Source organism: Sus scrofa, chromosome 7, assembly GCF_054392235.1.
Source record: "Sus scrofa isolate SSC_HxYL_T2T_F1_AM1 chromosome 7, Sscrofa_HxYL_maternal_Yorkshire_Landrace_v2.0, whole genome shotgun sequence".
NCBI classification, from domain to species: domain Eukaryota; kingdom Metazoa; phylum Chordata; class Mammalia; order Artiodactyla; family Suidae; genus Sus; species Sus scrofa.
Window position 1 is genome coordinate 133,073,196 of NC_139389.1, and position 18,523 is coordinate 133,091,718.

The following is an 18,523-nucleotide window of genomic DNA, read 5'->3' on the forward strand; positions in this document are numbered from 1 at the left end:
ATCAAATACCTGGCAAGGGTCGGATATCTGACCAAAGTTAGATAGCAATGCGTTCATAAAAGTCCGTTTAAGTTCTGCCACGGAGTAAAGATTGAGGTTGGTTTGTTTTTGTTTTTTCTTTCACTAGAATGAAAGTATATAGGAAGTGATAAATGCATAAATATTGTGTAAGGGGAAGTCGGGCAACGATGATCAGTGGCAATTAGATCCTAACGCCTTTGTCACCCTCTGTGTTCTGTACCGCCCAGGATGAAGGCGTTAGAGATGGTTGAACATCTGCCACGGGCACGGGCTCGGTGGTTGCCTCTATATAGTAGAATGGAGATTAATGTGAGTAACGGCTGAGTTTCTTTGCTTGGACTTTTTCGATTCGAGTGATTACTGTACTATTAAGAAATGTGGGGGAGTTTCCTGACAGCGGTGGGTTAAGGATCCGGCTTTACCTGGGTCGGTGCTGTGGTGTGGGTTTGATGACGGGCGTGGGAACTTTCTTGTGCCACAGTCCCGGGGAAGAAAATAAGTAAATCCGGGTACGGAATCCAAAAGAAATGCAGAATCTAAGTAGCGGAGGCAGCGGCATCTGAGTGTTGAGTATGGAGTATAGACCATGATATAGATTAAGGCACCTATAGCGAAAGAGAGCATTGGTCTGAGATGTGTTAGGGGAAGAATGATTCGAGGTGCTTGTTTAGTATGTTGTTTGTAAAAGGTACTTCTAAAATGATTCCTCACTTTTTGATTTGATTAATTTATTTTGGTCCTTCTGTGGAAAACAGAAGTTTCCAGGCCAAGGATCCAATCCCCGCCACAGTAGTGACAAGGCTGATCCTTAAGTGCTCGGCCCCAGAGAACCACTGCATGTTTTCAGTTGAGTCGACAAAGAAATTAGAGTGTTAAGTAGGAAAGGGGGACAGTATTGGATCGATGATGACTACTGGTGGCGTATGAGTCGTGTACGATGAATACGTGTCTGGAACGCTGAGGTCCAATGTCCTCCGTGCCGTGACCCTCACGGGCGAGGCCAGGCATCCAGGGGGGCCGTCCGTGTGTCCTCTGGGGGGCCTTCCTGGTGCTTGCGTTCGCCCAGTGGGCCAGTGGGAGCCCCTGTGGACCAGCCTGCCAGAACTGAAGGAGGAGAGCGAGGGAGGGCCGGCATTCCCAAGGCGCCAGGTCCCTGGTGACCCCACCCCCCATGGTCTGCCTCTTGCCATGCCATGGGCTGCAGGTTGGCCAGAGGTCTTGGGCTGATGTCCCCGAGGCTGAGGCCGTGGGGCAAGGGTGAGGTAGGCAGGGTCAGGGAGGGCCCACCTCTGTCCCGGGGCTGGGCGGCCAGCTGGTGGTTGGTGGGTGTCCCGAGACAGGGCTGTGCCCTGCCAGCAGGGTTGCCCCGATGGAGGCGTGCATGTGGAAGCCGCGAGCCTGGAGAATGGCTGTGCCATTGGGTCTCCTGCTCTTGGCTTTGTACTCTTCAGCAGGCAGCCGCCAGGCCCGAAGGCCGGCTCCTTCCTGGATGAGCAGGCGAGGATGGCAGCGTTGTCTTTGGAGCCAGGGGACCAGTGTGAGCAGCATCCCAGGGCTTGTCGGGGCTGGGCTGGGCAGGGCAGTGCGAGGGGCTGGTGGAGGGTGGGCGGCAGATGCGGGCGAGGCCAGCAGTCCAGAAGGGCTCTGGCGTCCCAGGGATGGGACAGCTCTGGCTAGGAAGGTCTCTTGGACGTCCTGCACAGGGGCCCAGCTGGTCCTCCGCGGCCCAGAGAGACCGAAAGCCAGGGGACGGGTCCTAGAGGCCCCCCGAGGGATGGCGAGGCCTCGTTGGGTGGGGCGGGCCCCTTGGGTTGCCCAGTGGCCGTGCGGGGAGGAATGCCTGACTCCACGGGCCATGGCAAAGGAAGAGAAGGTCCCCCTTTTCTGGATCGATGATGATCAATGCCAGCGTATGAGGCATCGATGACGAATAATGTGTGTCTGGAACTCTGAGGTCCACTCGCAAGGAAACGGGGCCTTTCTCTTCCTGCCTTTCCATCCTCGAGCCCAACGGGGCAGCGCCGACCGCCCGAGGAGCCCAGTCGATGGCGTCTCACTGTGGGTGTCACCTTGTCTCTTGGGTCTCCCTTATAGGGTGGAAGCCGAAGGCCAGGCCAGGCTCCGTGGGGCCGAGACCCCTCCTCTGGCGGTGGTGGCAGGAGAGATCCCAAGGTGAGGCATGGCCTCGGGCTGTCTTGGTTTGGGTCATCGGGGCCAGTGTTTTCCATGTCTTTAAAATGTCCTATGTAGAATCCCCAGGTGACTAATCGTCCCTTGAGAACTAAGGCATGAACCTTTATGCTGGTTAATTGACAATAGGGATTTCACCAAAGGAAGATACAATCTCTTTTGGTACTACTTAGATCATCAGGGATATTCAAGTGTCTTGTACTCTGATTTTCGTTAATCAAGTACTTCTTGTTATGAAGGAAACATTAAATTGATCCCAAAACATGAACATGGGAAGTGACATTGGCCTAATGTACCCGTGATGATTAGAACATGGGTCAGGTCCCAGTGGTGAGTCATGAATGACGCATGATAAGGGTCTGAAGCCCTGTGGCCCCACACAGTCCATCCTCTTTGGCTCTGTTTAGGCCATCCTGTGGACAGGTGTTAGGAACACAGAAAGTTCGGGTTCTTACAGCGTATACGTTTTCAAAGTATTCATACAGCAAGGAGAACACCATGAAAGTTATAGGTAATAGTTGAAGAGCATATGTTGTTGTCTAATTACGAACAAATATGTTGAAGAAAGAAATATTAATCAAAATTGCCAACAGCAGCGCTCCTTATGAGATAAGTCAGTCAAACGGTCACCTTTGTGGCCAGTTATCAGAGAGACTTGAAGAGTTGTAAGTGTTAGAAATTTCCTGTATTGTTGTGAGTCAGTTTCAAGTTTGAGGTAGTTCTTTCAGTCAAGAGACAAAACAGTCTCTAAAGCATGGCTATGCTTTACATTGTTAAGTAACAGGGCAGATGAAATGTAGAGGCAAGACGCGACGGTGATCCCTTTTCTTTTCTTTCTCTTTTTCATCATTGGCTGTGCTTTGTGCTGTCAAACGTGCTCACGCTGGAGCGGATTGAGCGTGATCCCACGGTGACGTCACACGTCTTCTTGGGTGTTGTGAATGATTGAGTGTCTGAATGACTGTGTGGGAATTGCTGAATCCGTCAATGAAGTAATACACGTGAAGGAGGCACAGAGACCCCGTCACGGACCAGTGATGAGGCGCGTGACGGGAAGAGTCCTGAAGGAAGAAAGCATCTCTGAAACTCTGAGGTCTGTCCCAGCACCTAAGGAGTCTCCTCTCTTGGGGGAAATTGTGTCTGGAGAGAGATGCCAGGGGTATACAAAGGTCATGTGTTCTCGTATTTATTTCTTTGTCGTGGGTTTGTTAGGAATGGCTGCGTGCCAGAATCATTAAGCAAACGTAAGTGAAGAAATAAGGAAAAATAGGGTGAATCATTGTCCACATATGAAGAGGCTTAGGAAATGAGGCTGTTCATGAACCTTGAAAACAGTGAGGCCCATCAAATACCTGGCAAGGGTCGGATATCTGACCAAAGTTAGATAGCAATGCGTTCATAAAAGTCCGTTTAAGTTCTGCCACGGAGTAAAGATTGAGGTTGGTTTGTTTTTGTTTTTTCTTTCACTAGAATGAAAGTATATAGGAAGTGATAAATGCATAAATATTGTGTAAGGGGAAGTCGGGCAACGATGATCAGTGGCAATTAGATCCTAACGCCTTTGTCACCCTCTGTGTTCTGTACCGCCCAGGATGAAGGCGTTAGAGATGGTTGAACATCTGCCACGGGCACGGGCTCGGTGGTTGCCTCTATATAGTAGAATGGAGATTAATGTGAGTAACGGCTGAGTTTCTTTGCTTGGACTTTTTCGATTCGAGTGATTACTGTACTATTAAGAAATGTGGGGGAGTTTCCTGACAGCGGTGGGTTAAGGATCCGGCTTTCCCTGGGTCGGTGCTGTGGTGTGGGTTTGATGACGGGCGTGGGAACTTTCTTGTGCCACAGTCCCGGGGAAGAAAATAAGTAAATCCGGGTACGGAATCCAAAAGAAATGCAGAATCTAAGTAGCGGAGGCAGCGGCATCTGAGTGTTGAGTATGGAGTATAGACCATGATATAGATTAAGGCACCTATAGCGAAAGAGAGCATTGGTCTGAGATGTGTTAGGGGAAGAATGATTCGAGGTGCTTGTTTAGTATGTTGTTTGTAAAAGGTACTTCTAAAATGATTCCTCACTTTTTGATTTGATTAATTTATTTTGGTCCTTGTGTGGAAAACAGAAGTTTCCAGGCCAAGGATCCAATCCCCGCCACAGTAGTGACAAGGCTGATCCTTAAGTGCTCGGCCCCAGAGAACCACTGCATGTTTTCAATTGAGTCGACAAAGAAATTAGAGTGTTAAGTAGGAAAGGGGGACAGTATTGGATCGATGATGACTACTGGTGGCGTATGAGTCGTGTACGATGAATACGTGTCTGGAACGCTGAGGTCCAATGTCCTCCGTGCCGTGACCCTCACGGGCGAGGCCAGGCATCCAGGGGGGCCGTCCGTGTGTCCTCTGGGGGGCCTTCCTGGTGCTTGCGTTCGCCCAGTGGGCCAGTGGGAGCCCCTGTGGACCAGCCTGCCAGAACTGAAGGAGGAGAGCGAGGGAGGGCCGGCATTCCCAAGGCGCCAGGTCCCTGGTGACCCCACCCCCCATGGTCTGCCTCTTGCCATGCCATGGGCTGCAGGTTGGCCAGAGGTCTTGGGCTGATGTCCCCGAGGCTGAGGCCGTGGGGCAAGGGTGAGGTAGGCAGGGTCAGGGAGGGCCCACCTCTGTCCCGGGGCTGGGCGGCCAGCTGGTGGTTGGTGGGTGTCCCGAGACAGGGCTGTGCCCTGCCAGCAGGGTTGCCCCGATGGAGGCGTGCATGTGGAAGCCGCGAGCCTGGAGAATGGCTGTGCCATTGGGTCTCCTGCTCTTGGCTTTGTACTTTTCAGCAGGCAGCCGCCAGGCCCGAAGGCCGGCTCCTTCCTGGATGAGCAGGCGAGGATGGCAGCGTTGTCTTTGGAGCCAGGGGACCAGTGTGAGCAGCATCCCAGGGCTTGTCGGGGCTGGGCTGGGCAGGGCAGTGCGAGGGGCTGGTGGAGGGTGGGCGGCAGATGCGGGCGAGGCCAGCAGTCCAGAAGGGCTCTGGCGTCCCAGGGATGGGACAGCTCTGGCTAGGAAGGTCTCTTGGACGTCCTGCACAGGGGCCCAGCTGGTCCTCCGCGGCCCAGAGAGACCGAAAGCCAGGGGACGGGTCCTAGAGGCCCCCCGAGGGATGGCGAGGCCTCGTTGGGTGGGGCGGGCCCCTTGGGTTGCCCAGTGGCCGTGCGGGGAGGAATGCCTGACTCCACGGGCCATGGCAAAGGAAGAGAAGGTCCCCCTTTTCTGGATCGATGATGATCAATGCCAGCGTATGAGGCATCGATGACGAATAATGTGTGTCTGGAACTCTGAGGTCCACTCGCAAGGAAACGGGGCCTTTCTCTTCCTGCCTTTCCATCCTCGAGCCCAACGGGGCAGCGCCGACCGCCCGAGGAGCCCAGTCGATGGCGTCTCACTGTGGGTGTCACCTTGTCTCTTGGGTCTCCCTTATAGGGTGGAAGCCGAAGGCCAGGCCAGGCTGCGTGGGGCCGAGACCCCTCCTCTGGCGGTGGTGGCAGGAGAGATCCCAAGGTGAGGCATGGCCTCGGGCTGTCTTGGTTTGGGTCATCGGGGCCAGTGTTTTCCATGTCTTTAAAATGTCCTATGTAGAATCCCCAGGTGACTAATCGTCCCTTGAGAACTAAGGCATGAACCTTTATGCTGGTTAATTGACAATAGGGATTTCACCAAAGGAAGATACAATCTCTTTTGGTACTACTTAGATCATCAGGGATATTCAAGTGTCTTGTACTCTGATTTTCGTTAATCAAGTACTTCTTGTTATGAAGGAAACATTAAATTGATCCCAAAACATGAACATGGGAAGTGACATTGGCCTAATGTACCCGTGATGATTAGAACATGGGTCAGGTCCCAGTGGTGAGTCATGAATGACGCATGATAAGGGTCTGAAGCCCTGTGGCCCCACACAGTCCATCCTCTTTGGCTCTGTTTAGGCCATCCTGTGGACAGGTGTTAGGAACACAGAAAGTTCGGGTTCTTACAGCGTATACGTTTTCAAAGTATTCATACAGCAAGGAGAACACCATGAAAGTTATAGGTAATAGTTGAAGAGCATATGTTGTTGTCTAATTACGAACAAATATGTTGAAGAAAGAAATATTAATCAAAACTGCCAACAGCAGCGCTCCTTATGAGATAAGTCAGTCAAACGGTCACCTTTGTGGCCAGTTATCAGAGAGACTTGAAGAGTTGTAAGTGTTAGAAATTTCCTGTATTGTTGTGAGTCAGTTTCAAGTTTGAGGTAGTTCTTTCAGTCAAGAGACAAAACAGTCTCTAAAGCATGGCTATGCTTTACATTGTTAAGTAACAGGGCAGATGAAATGTAGAGGCAAGACGCGACGGTGATCCCTTTTCTTTTCTTTCTCTTTTTCATCATTGGCTGTGCTTTGTGCTGTCAAACGTGCTCACGCTGGAGCGGATTGAGCGTGATCCCACGGTGACGTCACACGTCTTCTTGGGTGTTGTGAATGATTGAGTGTCTGAATGACTGTGTGGGAATTGCTGAATCCGTCAATGAAGTAATACACGTGAAGGAGGCACAGAGACCCCGTCACGGACCAGTGATGAGGCGCGTGACGGGAAGAGTCCTGAAGGAAGAAAGCATCTCTGAAACTCTGAGGTCTGTCCCAGCACCTAAGGAGTCTCCTCTCTTGGGGGAAATTGTGTCTGGAGAGAGATGCCAGGGGTATACAAAGGTCATGTGTTCTCGTATTTATTTCTTTGTCGTGGGTTTGTTAGGAATGGCTGCGTGCCAGAATCATTAAGCAAACGTAAGTGAAGAAATAAGGAAAAATAGGGTGAATCATTGTCCACATATGAAGAGGCTTAGGAAATGAGGCTGTTCATGAACCTTGAAAACAGTGAGGCCCATCAAATACCTGGCAAGGGTCGGATATCTGACCAAAGTTAGATAGCAATGCGTTCATAAAAGTCCGTTTAAGTTCTGCCACGGAGTAAAGATTGAGGTTGGTTTGTTTTTGTTTTTTCTTTCACTAGAATGAAAGTATATAGGAAGTGATAAATGCATAAATATTGTGTAAGGGGAAGTCGGGCAACGATGATCAGTGGCAATTAGATCCTAACGCCTTTGTCACCCTCTGTGTTCTGTACCGCCCAGGATGAAGGCGTTAGAGATGGTTGAACATCTGCCACGGGCACGGGCTCGGTGGTTGCCTCTATATAGTAGAATGGAGATTAATGTGAGTAACGGCTGAGTTTCTTTGCTTGGACTTTTTCGATTCGAGTGATTACTGTACTATTAAGAAATGTGGGGGAGTTTCCTGACAGCGGTGGGTTAAGGATCCGGCTTTCCCTGGGTCGGTGCTGTGGTGTGGGTTTGATGACGGGCGTGGGAACTTTCTTGTGCCACAGTCCCGGGGAAGAAAATAAGTAAATCCGGGTACGGAATCCAAAAGAAATGCAGAATCTAAGTAGCGGAGGCAGCGGCATCTGAGTGTTGAGTATGGAGTATAGACCATGATATAGATTAAGGCACCTATAGCGAAAGAGAGCATTGGTCTGAGATGTGTTAGGGGAAGAATGATTCGAGGTGCTTGTTTAGTATGTTGTTTGTAAAAGGTACTTCTAAAATGATTCCTCACTTTTTGATTTGATTAATTTATTTTGGTCCTTGTGTGGAAAACAGAAGTTTCCAGGCCAAGGATCCAATCCCCGCCACAGTAGTGACAAGGCTGATCCTTAAGTGCTCGGCCCCAGAGAACCACTGCATGTTTTCAATTGAGTCGACAAAGAAATTAGAGTGTTAAGTAGGAAAGGGGGACAGTATTGGATCGATGATGACTACTGGTGGCGTATGAGTCGTGTACGATGAATACGTGTCTGGAACGCTGAGGTCCAATGTCCTCCGTGCCGTGACCCTCACGGGCGAGGCCAGGCATCCAGGGGGGCCGTCCGTGTGTCCTCTGGGGGGCCTTCCTGGTGCTTGCGTTCGCCCAGTGGGCCAGTGGGAGCCCCTGTGGACCAGCCTGCCAGAACTGAAGGAGGAGAGCGAGGGAGGGCCGGCATTCCCAAGGCGCCAGGTCCCTGGTGACCCCACCCCCCATGGTCTGCCTCTTGCCATGCCATGGGCTGCAGGTTGGCCAGAGGTCTTGGGCTGATGTCCCCGAGGCTGAGGCCGTGGGGCAAGGGTGAGGTAGGCAGGGTCAGGGAGGGCCCACCTCTGTCCCGGGGCTGGGTGGCCAGCTGGTGGTTGGTGGGTGTCCCGAGACAGGGCTGTGCCCTGCCAGCAGGGTTGCCCCGATGGAGGCGTGCATGTGGAAGCCGCGAGCCTGGAGAATGGCTGTGCCATTGGGTCTCCTGCTCTTGGCTTTGTACTTTTCAGCAGGCAGCCGCCAGGCCCGAAGGCCGGCTCCTTCCTGGATGAGCAGGCGAGGATGGCAGCGTTGTCTTTGGAGCCAGGGGACCAGGGTGAGCAGCATCTCAGGGCTTGTCGGGGCTGGGCTGGGCAGGGCAGTGCGAGGGGCTGGTGGAGGGTGGGCGGCAGATGCGGGCGAGGCCAGCAGTCCAGAAGGGCTCTGGCGTCCCAGGGATGGGACAGCTCTGGCTAGGAAGGTCTCTTGGACGTCCTGCACAGGGGCCCAGCTGGTCCTCCGCGGCCCAGAGAGACCGAAAGCCAGGGGACGGGTCCTAGAGGCCCCCCGAGGGATGGCGAGGCCTCGTTGGGTGGGGCGGGCCCCTTGGGTTGCCCAGTGGCCGTGCGGGGAGGAATGCCTGACTCCACGGGCCATGGCAAAGGAAGAGAAGGTCCCCCTTTTCTGGATCGATGATGATCAATGCCAGCGTATGAGGCATCGATGACGAATAATGTGTGTCTGGAACTCTGAGGTCCACTCGCAAGGAAACGGGGCCTTTCTCTTCCTGCCTTTCCATCCTCGAGCCCAACGGGGCAGCGCCGACCGCCCGAGGAGCCCAGTCGATGGCGTCTCACTGTGGGTGTCACCTTGTCTCTTGGGTCTCCCTTATAGGGTGGAAGCCGAAGGCCAGGCCAGGCTGCGTGGGGCCGAGACCCCTCCTCTGGCGGTGGTGGCAGGAGAGATCCCAAGGTGAGGCATGGCCTCGGGCTGTCTTGGTTTGGGTCATCGGGGCCAGTGTTTTCCATGTCTTTAAAATGTCCTATGTAGAATCCCCAGGTGACTAATCGTCCCTTGAGAACTAAGGCATGAACCTTTATGCTGGTTAATTGACAATAGGGATTTCACCAAAGGAAGATACAATCTCTTTTGGTACTACTTAGATCATCAGGGATATTCAAGTGTCTTGTACTCTGATTTTCGTTAATCAAGTACTTCTTGTTATGAAGGAAACATTAAATTGATCCCAAAACATGAACATGGGAAGTGACATTGGCCTAATGTACCCGTGATGATTAGAACATGGGTCAGGTCCCAGTGGTGAGTCATGAATGACCCATGATAAGGGTCTGAAGCCCTGTGGCCCCACACAGTCCATCCTCTTTGGCTCTGTTTAGGCCATCCTGTGGACAGGTGTTAGGAACACAGAAAGTTCGGGTTCTTACAGCGTATACGTTTTCAAAGTATTCATACAGCAAGGAGAACACCATGAAAGTTATAGGTAATAGTTGAAGAGCATATGTTGTTGTCTAATTACGAACAAATATGTTGAAGAAAGAAATATTAATCAAAACTGCCAACAGCAGCGCTCCTTATGAGATAAGTCAGTCAAACGGTCACCTTTGTGGCCAATTATCAGAGAGACTTGAAGAGTTGTAAGTGTTAGAAATTTCCTGTATTGTTGTGAGTCAGTTTCAAGTTTGAGGTAGTTCTTTCAGTCAAGAGACAAAACAGTCTCTAAAGCATGGCTATGCTTTACATTGTTAAGTAACAGGGCAGATGAAATGTAGAGGCAAGACGCGACGGTGATCCCTTTTCTTTTCTTTCTCTTTTTCATCATTGGCTGTGCTTTGTGCTGTCAAACGTGCTCACGCTGGAGCGGATTGAGCGTGATCCCACGGTGACGTCACACGTCTTCTTGGGTGTTGTGAATGATTGAGTGTCTGAATGACTGTGTGGGAATTGCTGAATCCTTCAATGAAGTAATACACGTGAAGGAGGCACAGAGACCCCGTCACGGACCAGTGATGAGGCGCGTGACGGGAAGAGTCCTGAAGGAAGAAAGCATCTCTGAAACTCTGAGGTCTGTCCCAGCACCTAAGGAGTCTCCTCTCTTGGGGGAAATTGTGTCTGGAGAGAGATGCCAGGGGTATACAAAGGTCATGTGTTCTCGTATTTATTTCTTTGTCGTGGGTTTGTTAGGAATGGCTGCGTGCCAGAATCATTAAGCAAACGTAAGTGAAGAAATAAGGAAAATAGGGTGAATCATTGTCCACATATGAAGAGGCTTAGGAAATGAGGCTGTTCATGAACCTTGAAAACAGTGAGGCCCATCAAATACCTGGCAAGGGTCGGATATCTGACCAAAGTTAGATAGCAATGCGTTCATAAAAGTCCGTTTAAGTTCTGCCACGGAGTAAAGATTGAGGTTGGTTTGTTTTTGTTTTTTCTTTCACTAGAATGAAAGTATATAGGAAGTGATAAATGCATAAATATTGTGTAAGGGGAAGTCGGGCAACGATGATCAGTGGCAATTAGATCCTAACGCCTTTGTCACCCTCTGTGTTCTGTACCGCCCAGGATGAAGGCGTTAGAGATGGTTGAACATCTGCCACGGGCACGGGCTCGGTGGTTGCCTCTATATAGTAGAATGGAGATTAATGTGAGTAACGGCTGAGTTTCTTTGCTTGGACTTTTTCGATTCGAGTGATTACTGTACTATTAAGAAATGTGGGGGAGTTTCCTGACAGCGGTGGGTTAAGGATCCGGCTTTCCCTGGGTCGGTGCTGTGGTGTGGGTTTGATGACGGGCGTGGGAACTTTCTTGTGCCACAGTCCCGGGGAAGAAAATAAGTAAATCCGGGTACGGAATCCAAAAGAAATGCAGAATCTAAGTAGCGGAGGCAGCGGCATCTGAGTGTTGAGTATGGAGTATAGACCATGATATAGATTAAGGCACCTATAGCGAAAGAGAGCATTGGTCTGAGATGTGTTAGGGGAAGAATGATTCGAGGTGCTTGTTTAGTATGTTGTTTGTAAAAGGTACTTCTAAAATGATTCCTCACTTTTTGATTTGATTAATTTATTTTGGTCCTTCTGTGGAAAACAGAAGTTTCCAGGCCAAGGATCCAATCCCCGCCACAGTAGTGACAAGGCTGATCCTTAAGTGCTCGGCCCCAGAGAACCACTGCATGTTTTCAATTGAGTCGACAAAGAAATTAGAGTGTTAAGTAGGAAAGGGGGACAGTATTGGATCGATGATGACTACTGGTGGCGTATGAGTCGTGTACGATGAATACGTGTCTGGAACGCTGAGGTCCAATGTCCTCCGTGCCGTGACCCTCGCGGGCGAGGCCAGGCATCCAGGGGGGCCGTCCGTGTGTCCTCTGGGGGGCCTTCCTGGTGCTTGCGTTCGCCCAGTGGGCCAGTGGGAGCCCCTGTGGACCAGCCTGCCAGAACTGAAGGAGGAGAGCGAGGGAGGGCCGGCATTCCCAAGGCGCCAGGTCCCTGGTGACCCCACCCCCCATGGTCTGCCTCTTGCCATGCCATGGGCTGCAGGTTGGCCAGAGGTCTTGGGCTGATGTCCCCGAGGCTGAGGCCGTGGGGCAAGGGTGAGGTAGGCAGGGTCAGGGAGGGCCCACCTCTGTCCCGGGGCTGGGCGGCCAGCTGGTGGTTGGTGGGTGTCCCGAGACAGGGCTGTGCCCTGCCAGCAGGGTTGCCCCGATGGAGGCGTGCATGTGGAAGCCGCGAGCCTGGAGAATGGCTGTGCCATTGGGTCTCCTGCTCTTGGCTTTGTACTTTTCAGCAGGCAGCCGCCAGGCCCGAAGGCCGGCTCCTTCCTGGATGAGCAGGCGAGGATGGCAGCGTTGTCTTTGGAGCCAGGGGACCAGTGTGAGCAGCATCCCAGGGCTTGTCGGGGCTGGGCTGGGCAGGGCAGTGCGAGGGGCTGGTGGAGGGTGGGCGGCAGATGCGGGCGAGGCCAGCAGTCCAGAAGGGCTCTGGCGTCCCAGGGATGGGACAGCTCTGGCTAGGAAGGTCTCTTGGACGTCCTGCACAGGGGCCCAGCTGGTCCTCCGCGGCCCAGAGAGACCGAAAGCCAGGGGACGGGTCCTAGAGGCCCCCCGAGGGATGGCGAGGCCTCGTTGGGTGGGGCGGGCCCCTTGGGTTGCCCAGTGGCCGTGCGGGGAGGAATGCCTGACTCCACGGGCCATGGCAAAGGAAGAGAAGGTCCCCCTTTTCTGGATCGATGATGATCAATGCCAGCGTATGAGGCATCGATGACGAATAATGTGTGTCTGGAACTCTGAGGTCCACTCGCAAGGAAACGGGGCCTTTCTCTTCCTGCCTTTCCATCCTCGAGCCCAACGGGGCAGCGCCGACCGCCCGAGGAGCCCAGTCGATGGCGTCTCACTGTGGGTGTCACCTTGTCTCTTGGGTCTCCCTTATAGGGTGGAAGCCGAAGGCCAGGCCAGGCTGCGTGGGGCCGAGACCCCTCCTCTGGCGGTGGTGGCAGGAGAGATCCCAAGGTGAGGCATGGCCTCGGGCTGTCTTGGTTTGGGTCATCGGGGCCAGTGTTTTCCATGTCTTTAAAATGTCCTATGTAGAATCCCCAGGTGACTAATCGTCCCTTGAGAACTAAGGCATGAACCTTTATGCTGGTTAATTGACAATAGGGATTTCACCAAAGGAAGATACAATCTCTTTTGGTACTACTTAGATCATCAGGGATATTCAAGTGTCTTGTACTCTGATTTTCGTTAATCAAGTACTTCTTGTTATGAAGGAAACATTAAATTGATCCCAAAACATGAACATGGGAAGTGACATTGGCCTAATGTACCCGTGATGATTAGAACATGGGTCAGGTCCCAGTGGTGAGTCATGAATGACGCATGATAAGGGTCTGAAGCCCTGTGGCCCCACACAGTCCATCCTCTTTGGCTCTGTTTAGGCCATCCTGTGGACAGGTGTTAGGAACACAGAAAGTTCGGGTTCTTACAGCGTATACGTTTTCAAAGTATTCATACAGCAAGGAGAACACCATGAAAGTTATAGGTAATAGTTGAAGAGCATATGTTGTTGTCTAATTACGAACAAATATGTTGAAGAAAGAAATATTAATCAAAATTGCCAACAGCAGCGCTCCTTATGAGATAAGTCAGTCAAACGGTCACCTTTGTGGCCAGTTATCAGAGAGACTTGAAGAGTTGTAAGTGTTAGAAATTTCCTGTATTGTTGTGAGTCAGTTTCAAGTTTGAGGTAGTTCTTTCAGTCAAGAGACAAAACAGTCTCTAAAGCATGGCTATGCTTTACATTGTTAAGTAACAGGGCAGATGAAATGTAGAGGCAAGACGCGACGGTGATCCCTTTTCTTTTCTTTCTCTTTTTCATCATTGGCTGTGCTTTGTGCTGTCAAACGTGCTCACGCTGGAGCGGATTGAGCGTGATCCCACGGTGACGTCACACGTCTTCTTGGGTGTTGTGAATGATTGAGTGTCTGAATGACTGTGTGGGAATTGCTGAATCCGTCAATGAAGTAATACACGTGAAGGAGGCACAGAGACCCCGTCACGGACCAGTGATGAGGCGCGTGACGGGAAGAGTCCTGAAGGAAGAAAGCATCTCTGAAACTCTGAGGTCTGTCCCAGCACCTAAGGAGTCTCCTCTCTTGGGGGAAATTGTGTCTGGAGAGAGATGCCAGGGGTATACAAAGGTCATGTGTTCTCGTATTTATTTCTTTGTCGTGGGTTTGTTAGGAATGGCTGCGTGCCAGAATCATTAAGCAAACGTAAGTGAAGAAATAAGGAAAAATAGGGTGAATCATTGTCCACATATGAAGAGGCTTAGGAAATGAGGCTGTTCATGAACCTTGAAAACAGTGAGGCCCATCAAATACCTGGCAAGGGTCGGATATCTGACCAAAGTTAGATAGCAATGCGTTCATAAAAGTCCGTTTAAGTTCTGCCACGGAGTAAAGATTGAGGTTGGTTTGTTTTTGTTTTTTCTTTCACTAGAATGAAAGTATATAGGAAGTGATAAATGCATAAATATTGTGTAAGGGGAAGTCGGGCAACGATGATCAGTGGCAATTAGATCCTAACGCCTTTGTCACCCTCTGTGTTCTGTACCGCCCAGGATGAAGGCGTTAGAGATGGTTGAACATCTGCCACGGGCACGGGCTCGGTGGTTGCCTCTATATAGTAGAATGGAGATTAATGTGAGTAACGGCTGAGTTTCTTTGCTTGGACTTTTTCGATTCGAGTGATTACTGTACTATTAAGAAATGTGGGGGAGTTTCCTGACAGCGGTGGGTTAAGGATCCGGCTTTCCCTGGGTCGGTGCTGTGGTGTGGGTTTGATGACGGGCGTGGGAACTTTCTTGTGCCACAGTCCCGGGGAAGAAAATAAGTAAATCCGGGTACGGAATCCAAAAGAAATGCAGAATCTAAGTAGCGGAGGCAGCGGCATCTGAGTGTTGAGTATGGAGTATAGACCATGATATAGATTAAGGCACCTATAGCGAAAGAGAGCATTGGTCTGAGATGTGTTAGGGGAAGAATGATTCGAGGTGCTTGTTTAGTATGTTGTTTGTAAAAGGTACTTCTAAAATGATTCCTCACTTTTTGATTTGATTAATTTATTTTGGTCCTTGTGTGGAAAACAGAAGTTTCCAGGCCAAGGATCCAATCCCCGCCACAGTAGTGACAAGGCTGATCCTTAAGTGCTCGGCCCCAGAGAACCACTGCATGTTTTCAATTGAGTCGACAAAGAAATTAGAGTGTTAAGTAGGAAAGGGGGACAGTATTGGATCGATGATGACTACTGGTGGCGTATGAGTCGTGTACGATGAATACGTGTCTGGAACGCTGAGGTCCAATGTCCTCCGTGCCGTGACCCTCACGGGCGAGGCCAGGCATCCAGGGGGGCCGTCCGTGTGTCCTCTGGGGGGCCTTCCTGGTGCTTGCGTTCGCCCAGTGGGCCAGTGGGAGCCCCTGTGGACCAGCCTGCCAGAACTGAAGGAGGAGAGCGAGGGAGGGCCGGCATTCCCAAGGCGCCAGGTCCCTGGTGACCCCACCCCCCATGGTCTGCCTCTTGCCATGCCATGGGCTGCAGGTTGGCCAGAGGTCTTGGGCTGATGTCCCCGAGGCTGAGGCCGTGGGGCAAGGGTGAGGTAGGCAGGGTCAGGGAGGGCCCACCTCTGTCCCGGGGCTGGGTGGCCAGCTGGTGGTTGGTGGGTGTCCCGAGACAGGGCTGTGCCCTGCCAGCAGGGTTGCCCCGATGGAGGCGTGCATGTGGAAGCCGCGAGCCTGGAGAATGGCTGTGCCATTGGGTCTCCTGCTCTTGGCTTTGTACTTTTCAGCAGGCAGCCGCCAGGCCCGAAGGCCGGCTCCTTCCTGGATGAGCAGGCGAGGATGGCAGCGTTGTCTTTGGAGCCAGGGGACCAGGGTGAGCAGCATCCCAGGGCTTGTCGGGGCTGGGCTGGGCAGGGCAGTGCGAGGGGCTGGTGGAGGGTGGGCGGCAGATGCGGGCGAGGCCAGCAGTCCAGAAGGGCTCTGGCGTCCCAGGGATGGGACAGCTCTGGCTAGGAAGGTCTCTTGGACGTCCTGCACAGGGGCCCAGCTGGTCCTCCGCGGCCCAGAGAGACCGAAAGCCAGGGGACGGGTCCTAGAGGCCCCCCGAGGGATGGCGAGGCCTCGTTGGGTGGGGCGGGCCCCTTGGGTTGCCCAGTGGCCGTGCGGGGAGGAATGCCTGACTCCACGGGCCATGGCAAAGGAAGAGAAGGTCCCCCTTTTCTGGATCGATGATGATCAATGCCAGCGTATGAGGCATCGATGACGAATAATGTGTGTCTGGAACTCTGAGGTCCACTCGCAAGGAAACGGGGCCTTTCTCTTCCTGCCTTTCCATCCTCGAGCCCAACGGGGCAGCGCCGACCGCCCGAGGAGCCCAGTCGATGGCGTCTCACTGTGGGTGTCACCTTGTCTCTTGGGTCTCCCTTATAGGGTGGAAGCCGAAGGCCAGGCCAGGCTGCGTGGGGCCGAGACCCCTCCTCTGGCGGTGGTGGCAGGAGAGATCCCAAGGTGAGGCATGGCCTCGGGCTGTCTTGGTTTGGGTCATCGGGGCCAGTGTTTTCCATGTCTTTAAAATGTCCTATGTAGAATCCCCAGGTGACTAATCGTCCCTTGAGAACTAAGGCATGAACCTTTATGCTGGTTAATTGACAATAGGGATTTCACCAAAGGAAGATACAATCTCTTTTGGTACTACTTAGATCATCAGGGATATTCAAGTGTCTTGTACTCTGATTTTCGTTAATCAAGTACTTCTTGTTATGAAGGAAACATTAAATTGATCCCAAAACATGAACATGGGAAGTGACATTGGCCTAATGTACCCGTGATGATTAGAACATGGGTCAGGTCCCAGTGGTGAGTCATGAATGACCCATGATAAGGGTCTGAAGCCCTGTGGCCCCACACAGTCCATCCTCTTTGGCTCTGTTTAGGCCATCCTGTGGACAGGTGTTAGGAACACAGAAAGTTCGGGTTCTTACAGCGTATACGTTTTCAAAGTATTCATACAGCAAGGAGAACACCATGAAAGTTATAGGTAATAGTTGAAGAGCATATGTTGTTGTCTAATTACGAACAAATATGTTGAAGAAAGAAATATTAATCAAAACTGCCAACAGCAGCGCTCCTTATGAGATAAGTCAGTCAAACGGTCACCTTTGTGGCCAATTATCAGAGAGACTTGAAGAGTTGTAAGTGTTAGAAATTTCCTGTATTGTTGTGAGTCAGTTTCAAGTTTGAGGTAGTTCTTTCAGTCAAGAGACAAAACAGTCTCTAAAGCATGGCTATGCTTTACATTGTTAAGTAACAGGGCAGATGAAATGTAGAGGCAAGACGCGACGGTGATCCCTTTTCTTTTCTTTCTCTTTTTCATCATTGGCTGTGCTTTGTGCTGTCAAACGTGCTCACGCTGGAGCGGATTGAGCGTGATCCCACGGTGACGTCACACGTCTTCTTGGGTGTTGTGAATGATTGAGTGTCTGAATGACTGTGTGGGAATTGCTGAATCCTTCAATGAAGTAATACACGTGAAGGAGGCACAGAGACCCCGTCACGGACCAGTGATGAGGCGCGTGACGGGAAGAGTCCTGAAGGAAGAAAGCATCTCTGAAACTCTGAGGTCTGTCCCAGCACCTAAGGAGTCTCCTCTCTTGGGGGAAATTGTGTCTGGAGAGAGATGCCAGGGGTATACAAAGGTCATGTGTTCTCGTATTTATTTCTTTGTCGTGGGTTTGTTAGGAATGGCTGCGTGCCAGAATCATTAAGCAAACGTAAGTGAAGAAATAAGGAAAATAGGGTGAATCATTGTCCACATATGAAGAGGCTTAGGAAATGAGGCTGTTCATGAACCTTGAAAACAGTGAGGCCCATCAAATACCTGGCAAGGGTCGGATATCTGACCAAAGTTAGATAGCAATGCGTTCATAAAAGTCCGTTTAAGTTCTGCCACGGAGTAAAGATTGAGGTTGGTTTGTTTTTGTTTTTTCTTTCACTAGAATGAAAGTATATAGGAAGTGATAAATGCATAAATATTGTGTAAGGGGAAGTCGGGCAACGATGATCAGTGGCAATTAGATCCTAACGCCTTTGTCACCCTCTGTGTTCTGTACCGCCCAGGATGAAGGCGTTAGAGATGGTTGAACATCTGCCACGGGCACGGGCTCGGTGGTTGCCTCTATATAGTAGAATGGAGATTAATGTGAGTAACGGCTGAGTTTCTTTGCTTGGACTTTTTCGATTCGAGTGATTACTGTACTATTAAGAAATGTGGGGGAGTTTCCTGACAGCGGTGGGTTAAGGATCCGGCTTTCCCTGGGTCGGTGCTGTGGTGTGGGTTTGATGACGGGCGTGGGAACTTTCTTGTGCCACAGTCCCGGGGAAGAAAATAAGTAAATCCGGGTACGGAATCCAAAAGAAATGCAGAATCTAAGTAGCGGAGGCAGCGGCATCTGAGTGTTGAGTATGGAGTATAGACCATGATATAGATTAAGGCACCTATAGCGAAAGAGAGCATTGGTCTGAGATGTGTTAGGGGAAGAATGATTCGAGGTGCTTGTTTAGTATGTTGTTTGTAAAAGGTACTTCTAAAATGATTCCTCACTTTTTGATTTGATTAATTTATTT

At 51.2% G+C, this 18,523-nt stretch overlaps 1 long non-coding RNA gene and 10 other non-coding genes across 12 annotated transcripts in view; all 11 read left to right on the forward strand.

The window, feature by feature from the left end:
• Positions 1-2,214, forward strand: part of LOC102163738 (uncharacterized) — a 236,099-nt gene extending 233,885 nt beyond the window's left edge. The window contains exon 28 of one of the 2 annotated variants that reach the window (XR_014811404.1): positions 2,116-2,214. This is a non-coding gene — a long non-coding RNA (uncharacterized LOC102163738). The remainder of the gene's footprint in view (positions 1-2,115) is intronic. The other variant, XR_014811402.1, reaches the window with a different exon arrangement.
• Positions 918-989, forward strand: LOC146402042 (small nucleolar RNA SNORD113/SNORD114 family). Its single transcript, XR_014811600.1, has one exon. It is a non-coding gene; the product is annotated as a small nucleolar RNA SNORD113/SNORD114 family (small nucleolar RNA).
• LOC146402043 (small nucleolar RNA SNORD113/SNORD114 family) lies at positions 1,907-1,981 on the forward strand. Its single transcript, XR_014811672.1, has one exon. It is a non-coding gene; the product is annotated as a small nucleolar RNA SNORD113/SNORD114 family (small nucleolar RNA).
• A 2,257-nt stretch (positions 2,215-4,471) lies between the features above and the next one.
• On the forward strand, positions 4,472-4,543 carry LOC146402044 (small nucleolar RNA SNORD113/SNORD114 family). Its single transcript, XR_014811601.1, has one exon. It is a non-coding gene; the product is annotated as a small nucleolar RNA SNORD113/SNORD114 family (small nucleolar RNA).
• A 917-nt stretch (positions 4,544-5,460) lies between these two features.
• LOC146402045 (small nucleolar RNA SNORD113/SNORD114 family) lies at positions 5,461-5,535 on the forward strand. Its single transcript, XR_014811673.1, has one exon. It is a non-coding gene; the product is annotated as a small nucleolar RNA SNORD113/SNORD114 family (small nucleolar RNA).
• Positions 5,536-8,025: 2,490 nt separating this feature from the next.
• LOC146402046 (small nucleolar RNA SNORD113/SNORD114 family) lies at positions 8,026-8,097 on the forward strand. The gene has a single exon (XR_014811602.1). It is a non-coding gene; the product is annotated as a small nucleolar RNA SNORD113/SNORD114 family (small nucleolar RNA).
• Positions 8,098-9,014: 917 nt separating this feature from the next.
• On the forward strand, positions 9,015-9,089 carry LOC146402047 (small nucleolar RNA SNORD113/SNORD114 family). The gene has a single exon (XR_014811674.1). It is a non-coding gene; the product is annotated as a small nucleolar RNA SNORD113/SNORD114 family (small nucleolar RNA).
• A 2,489-nt stretch (positions 9,090-11,578) lies between these two features.
• On the forward strand, positions 11,579-11,650 carry LOC146402048 (small nucleolar RNA SNORD113/SNORD114 family). The gene has a single exon (XR_014811603.1). It is a non-coding gene; the product is annotated as a small nucleolar RNA SNORD113/SNORD114 family (small nucleolar RNA).
• Positions 11,651-12,567: 917 nt separating this feature from the next.
• LOC146402049 (small nucleolar RNA SNORD113/SNORD114 family) lies at positions 12,568-12,642 on the forward strand. The gene has a single exon (XR_014811675.1). It is a non-coding gene; the product is annotated as a small nucleolar RNA SNORD113/SNORD114 family (small nucleolar RNA).
• Positions 12,643-15,132: 2,490 nt separating this feature from the next.
• Positions 15,133-15,204, forward strand: LOC146402050 (small nucleolar RNA SNORD113/SNORD114 family). The gene has a single exon (XR_014811604.1). It is a non-coding gene; the product is annotated as a small nucleolar RNA SNORD113/SNORD114 family (small nucleolar RNA).
• Positions 15,205-16,121: 917 nt separating this feature from the next.
• On the forward strand, positions 16,122-16,196 carry LOC146402051 (small nucleolar RNA SNORD113/SNORD114 family). Its single transcript, XR_014811677.1, has one exon. It is a non-coding gene; the product is annotated as a small nucleolar RNA SNORD113/SNORD114 family (small nucleolar RNA).
• The last annotated feature ends 2,327 nt before the right edge of the window (positions 16,197-18,523 follow it).